This window comes from Amphiprion ocellaris, chromosome 12 (genome assembly GCF_022539595.1).
Source record: "Amphiprion ocellaris isolate individual 3 ecotype Okinawa chromosome 12, ASM2253959v1, whole genome shotgun sequence".
Classification (NCBI taxonomy): Eukaryota; Metazoa; Chordata; class Actinopteri; family Pomacentridae; genus Amphiprion; species Amphiprion ocellaris.
This window is the reverse complement of record NC_072777.1, coordinates 14,925,225-14,931,726: the sequence shown is the minus strand read 5'-3', so window position 1 is coordinate 14,931,726 and position 6,502 is coordinate 14,925,225.

The window sequence follows — 6,502 nt, the reverse complement described above, 5'->3', positions numbered from 1 at the left end:
CATCGCTGTAACCATGACATGAACACTGTGTCAGTTACCTGCTGACGATCACATGATTGTGATCCTACTACAAAATGACCGTATTTATCAGTTGGAAATCATACAAGGAACACATGATTAAACTGTGGGGTGTTTCTGAGTCCCATCAATTCCTGCCGCCCGCTACATATTTAGGTCATGCATGTAGCAAACCCCAGCCAGACAATGGTGAAGCTCCTGATGTTTCACAAAGCCTTTATTTAGTTCAGCCGTCAGCCTTATTTTGAACACAAATTCACCTTTCTGTCCTTCACTCCTTTCTTCAGGAGTAGAAGTATTTAGCTAGCTATTACTGCTGACCAAGAGGACAAACTTACTGATGGAAAAAATCAAGAAAAAAAGTAAAACTAATTTGCCTTATCCTGATAATATGCAGAACAAGGTTGCATAGGGTAGAGTGAGTCATTCAATCAAGGCTGACATGTTGATGTTCTGAAAATATGAAAACTAGAAGAGAGGACATAGCTTTGCTCTACCCATTCTTTTGGAAAACTGTTTGACGATCTTAATTCCAGCGTATCATGTGATTCACTGTTTTCTTCTTCTTCTATCAGCTAAAATGGTTATGCTAACAGGGTTGTGTGCATGTTGTGGGACACACCTTCCATGCATAATAATCATTATTTAAAATATGTTGATTAAAAAATTTTTCCCACCATTAGAGACAAAGAGACATCAATGAAAAAAAAGAAAAAAGGAGATTTAAATATAATTTTAATTACTTTATTTGAGATTCTGTTTGGTCATTAGGGGAGTGGGACAAGAGAAAAATGGCATTTGAGAGGGAACGCCCGACTTATTTGGTGTTTAAAAAATGTTTTTCAAACATTCTTTTCCCCCAGTTTTTTTTTAATTTGAAATTTGATGGGTGGGATGTAAAATGTCCTCCAGTTCTGAAATGACCATTTTCATATTCTTAATGGGAGATCGGATACATAAATCTGTTTTCAGGTTTTTTCTCATCTCTGTCTTTGGTGAGAGAGTTGCTCACTGAGCATTTATTGGAATGAAAACATGTCAGACATTTGTTTCAGCTGCTGAAAACTCGTAGACATCTGACATGGGAGCCTGACTACACGCTGGTTTTTACAAGAGGCCATTCAGACTGGAATTATGAGTTGTACTATAAAATCCTGTTGTATTGTCCTTTGTATAAAATCAGTATAACTAAAGCTGTAAGAGAAATGTAGTTGAGCAGAAAGTACAGTATTTTCCTCTGAAATGCAGTGGAGTGGAAGGTTAAGCTGTGGAATAAAAAATACTTAAAGTACAGGTATCTCAGATTTGTATTCTACTTGTTAAACATCAACATATTAGCGCTGCCTTTGCTCAGCTGTTAGCAGTGCAGCCTTTCAGAACTGGCAGAGCGACTGCAGACTCTTAGCTGAATGAAGCACAGAAAAGTTCTCTGAAAATATTTTATTCAGAGGTAAAAGAGTTCAGTGCAGGTTAATGTATTTGATTAACACCAGTCCTGTTGGTCCTCATTTTTTTAATTTATCGATAGACTATTAAATTAAAATATGTCCTCAGCCATGACCTCCAGTCTGTACTTATTAAGATAACCCCTCAATATAAATGCACATTCTCAGGTTTTTCCATCCTATTATACCAGCAGGGTAAAGTGGCTTCATGTTGGGTCTCCCTCCAGCTCTGGTCCTTAGAGCTGCTAAAAGGCTGAGAGGTGACTGCTGTTACAGTAAATCTGATTAGAGAGACTCAGATTAAACCGCTGCATGCCACAGTAATTGACCAACACTCTCCAAATTCCACATTTAGAAACTCTGTCAGAGGTTTGTTCACAAAGACTGTGAATGTCACTGAAGTCACAGCGACAAAGCAAATGTTTGTCTGAGTTTATACACAGTTTTGCGCATTAATTTAATTTGATTGAAAAAATAAAATAGGTGCACATGGTATCTAAATATTATAGTGTCCTTGCAATGTTTTTTCAGCCTTGTATGAGTATTTGCAGATTTTTAGATGAACTAGTTACATATAATCAAAAGTATGTTCATAGTCTAGGTCATATGTGCCAAATTAGAGGTGATATATTTACTTTCTCATTGAAATGATATTTTCAAATCAGTTTTTTGCAGCATCTGTTGCAAGGAATTACATCTTTGTATCTGCCTTTTCATGGACACAAGGGCTAATCTGATCTGTTTCCTGTGAATGAGATGATAGAATATTGCGTCTTTAAGTGGAAATTAACAGGATTGTTTGATAGCTGACATTTGGAGACCAATGGAGAGGCTTCCTGAGAGTGGATTTCTCCTGCTGGCCAGGAACCTTGTGGAAATGTCCACTACGTCTCTTTGGAGACTATTATGATCAACCCTTCTACAGGCAAGCCAGACCATAGCAAGAAAGGCTTTCAGGGTTATTTCAAATGCAAACAAAGCCCCCTTTAAGTGCACAGTTCTGTGTAGAATAGTGAAGATGTGAAGGAGCCTGTGAAGCGTAAGTTTGACAAAAATCATGTCTAAAATCATTTTAGAGAAAAGTGCATCTTTGTGTTTGACACTTTCTTTATAAGCTAAAAAGGTCATATTGAATTTTTTTTTACTCTATACAGTTACTGTATTATCAGAGTTAAAGAATAGATATTGTAAATTCATGGTGTGTCTGACTTCACTGTTAACTATTCACTTACTATAAACAGTTTCTGATGTTGATATCTTTGTAATCCTTGATCATCAAAACATCTGGGGTAATGTCCCCTTTTCTGTGTTGTCACGTTCAGTTGAGGAGATATGATGCAAAACACATACACTATCGTTAAAATGGTTGGGGTCACCCAGGCATTTTCATGTTTTCCATGAAAACTCCCGCTTTTATTCATGTACTAACATAATTGCACAAGGGTTTCCTAATCATCAATTAGCCTTTCAACACCATTAGCTAACACGATGTAGCATTAGAACACAGGAGTGATGGTTGCTGGAAATGTTCCTCTGTACCCCTATGGAGATATTCCATTAAAAATCAGCCATTTCCAGCTAAAATAGTCATTTACTACATTAACAATGTCTTCAATGTTCATCCATCCATCATCCATCCCGCTTAATCCTCATTTCACACCTACGGACAATTCAGAGTTACCATTTAACCTCAGCATGTTTGGACGTGAACTGGGGATCTTCTAGCTACAAGGTGAAAGTGCTAACCACCAAGCCATTGTGCCGCTTACTGTCTTGAATGTATTTCTGATTAATGTTATCTTCACTGAAAAAAAATGCTTTTTGTTCAAAAGTAAGGACATTTCTAAGTGACCCCAAACTTTTGAACTGTATTGTACATTTATTTATAGATTTGAAATACATCTGGTTATGGTTTATGACAAAACAGCTGCACAAGGCCTTTTCTGTAAATGTATTTCTGTAAACCCTCCAATCCTCAAACTATGAAGGTGTACCATGTTTGATGTTTTGTAAAAAAAAAAAAAAAAAAGAAAAACATGATTTTCATACATCACATGGATTATAACAGTGATTGAAAGTGTATTTAATAGCAGAATGCAGAGGCTCTTATATCTCTAATGAAGCTGTTAAACCATGTATTGTGAATGGTTTTAATGGCCGAAGTATGAGACAGGGTTTAGCATTTTGAAATGATAAAAATATATGACAAGATTACAAATTCATCATCTGAGTTCCATACAGAGCTGCAGTTTCTCTGAAATTACAAAAGTTGATCTTACTTGGTAGTAAAGTGATTTAGATTGTGGACTGCATCATGAGAAGGACACCAGGACCAGAGCTTGCAGAATTAAGGGTTGACTTTCAGTCAATACCTACCTTAGGTTAGCATCTTGGGGATAAAGTGCAAAACAAGAAGCAGCCTGGTGAGTAGCATGCCTTTGATCCACACCTTCACAAAAAACATGCACCACCCAAAGACTGAGTTGAGATGAGTTTAACATCAGAACAGGAGGCTGGGATGATTTATAGAGTTTGTTATGTCACTTTTGCATTAAAAACACCGGATGAATCACAGGGTGTTCCTCCCAATGTCTCCACTCAGGGTGAGGACACCAAACAAAACATTCCACATCGGTGTGTCATCTCCTCAACTATTCACAGACATGTTATAACACGTCGCCACGTGCTGAGTCAGCAGATACATATACTCAAAGAAATATCAATTAAAATCTGGGCAACAGTTTATTTTCTGTGTTCTCAGCATAAACAGTCCAGACCACATCCAATAATACAACATTTAACTGCAGGGTGTTTTCTTTGCAGCTTGAAGCAAATTGGCTCCACAAGTTTATTTTACATAATTTATCAGTGTTGATGCCAAATGCAAAGTCAAGGTGATGTAAGGCTATTTCTTTTTTCAATGTTTCTAACAAAAGTGATTTGAAGAAGATACTGAAGATTTTTTTCTGTGCCTTTTACACTGATTATTTTTGATTAATGGACTGCAACTGAGAGACAGTCTGTGAATGCTGCTTTATAATGCAACTCAACAACTATTCCAACAGCACAAAGCACAGTCAGATTTTATGATAACGGCAGATGAATGAAAAATATTTCCTCATATGTTTCCAACAAAGAAATAAAAACAGCAGTGAAATTAATTAGATGATTTTTGAAATGCACTTTTACCTGTATATCTCTGTTGCTTTGACAACTTAATAAAGTTCAATTCAATTTTATTTATATGGCGCCAATAATAGGTCAAATTGTCTCAAGACGCTTTACAGAACCCATATGCCTGAACCCCCAGAGCAAGTCCTAAGGCAACAGTGGCAAGAAAAAACTCCCTTTTAACGGGAAGAAACTTTCAGCAGAACCCAGGTCTTTATGTGGGGGGACCCATCTGCCTGCTGGCCGGCGGGTTGAGAGGGACAAGAGAGGTAGAGAGGAGGAGGGATGGGAGAAGAGTAGGGTGGGGAACAAGGAACATAAAACACAGTTGTTTCATGCAACATCAATAAAATAATAAAAAACTGAAGGCTTCACTACAAGTCGTTATTCATCATTAAGCTGCCTTTGAGCTTTCTTTAAAAAAAAAACATTTCATTGTTTCTCATTCTTTTGCTGACATACATATACAAATCTATCTGCCAGTCAAGATTAAAAGTAACGACTCAATGCAGCCATTGCTGGACTGACTATAAAATATTAAAACCTGGATTACTCCAAAAGATTGAGGGGATCTTTTAGATCAACCTGACAGCACTGTTGGCTCTTTGGTTTCATATAATCAATCTTTTGTGAAAAGCCTTCAGAATTGACAGACACAACAGCTCAGTTATCAAAACTAGCTTTTTACAGTCAAGTCTTGTATCCAAGGTGAAGGTCTATCTCTGTCTCAAAGGCTTTAATAAAGTTCTTTATTACCACTCTGTTAGACTTTTGTCATTTCTTGTATGTGGGCGTAGAGCAGTCGTCTCTTCAGCATCTGCAGCTGCTACAAAATGCAGCTGCTTGTCCTCTAACAGGAAAAAGGTGTGCTCATATAACACCATCTCTGTCCTCCCTCCATCCACTGGCTTTCAGCATTAAATGTGTGATTGTATTGCTTTTTTTTAAGGTTCTACATGGGTTAGCGCCACCTTATTTAGCAGAACTCATCCTGCATCATTATACTCTGGTTAAAGCACTGTTGTTGACCAACCAGATGTTGTTGGATTATATAAGATCTAGGAACAAAAATAGAGGCTTTGCAGTTGCTCCAAATCTCTGGAACAGTTTTCATGTAAGAACTCTTCAGACTTCAGAAACTTATTATTTTATTGTCTTTTTATTCAGATATGTTTTTCAAATTCAATTCAACGAATCTGTCATCATTCTCGAAGATTCGCGCTTGTCCGGCTAGCTAGCCAACACCGCTGTAAGCTACCTGTTAGCTAATTAGCTCAACAAGCTGCCAGCTATTCATGGACACAAACACGGAGGATTAATGGACAGACTCAAAACAGAGTTTCCTCAGTCGTGTTGTTTCTTTTTCAAAACAACTTTGTCCGCTGGGGGCAATATTTTGTTGAAAATTCTGCTATTTTAATTGTACAGAACCTTGGGTCAGCTCGTTGTTTTAAATGTGTTTTATAAGTACAACTGACTGTCATAACTTCTGTCATTTTGAATGAGAGAACATTGTTGGATCTCACAGCTTCAGTCCTCTGTCACAGCAGAGCAGTAACAGATGTTTTTTAACAGAAAGAATTCTGCCTCTCAACACGTGTCCAGCTTTGCAGCAGCTCCTAAAACCTCCCGCAAAGACTCTTAGGGGCCTGCGCAGGTTCAGCTGTCCCTTCATACTGCTGGTAAACATGGTGGATTAATTCCCCTCAACCCACAGACACTAAGTCTGCTGACGTTTGTTTTCCTGATTGAACATTGTTCTGGTTACAGACACCCATTCCATGGACAGAATTTAGGGTAGAATTTTGTAAAGTTTACTCACTGCAGCTGATCAACATCATTATAATGTTACAAGTGTGGTAGAAGAA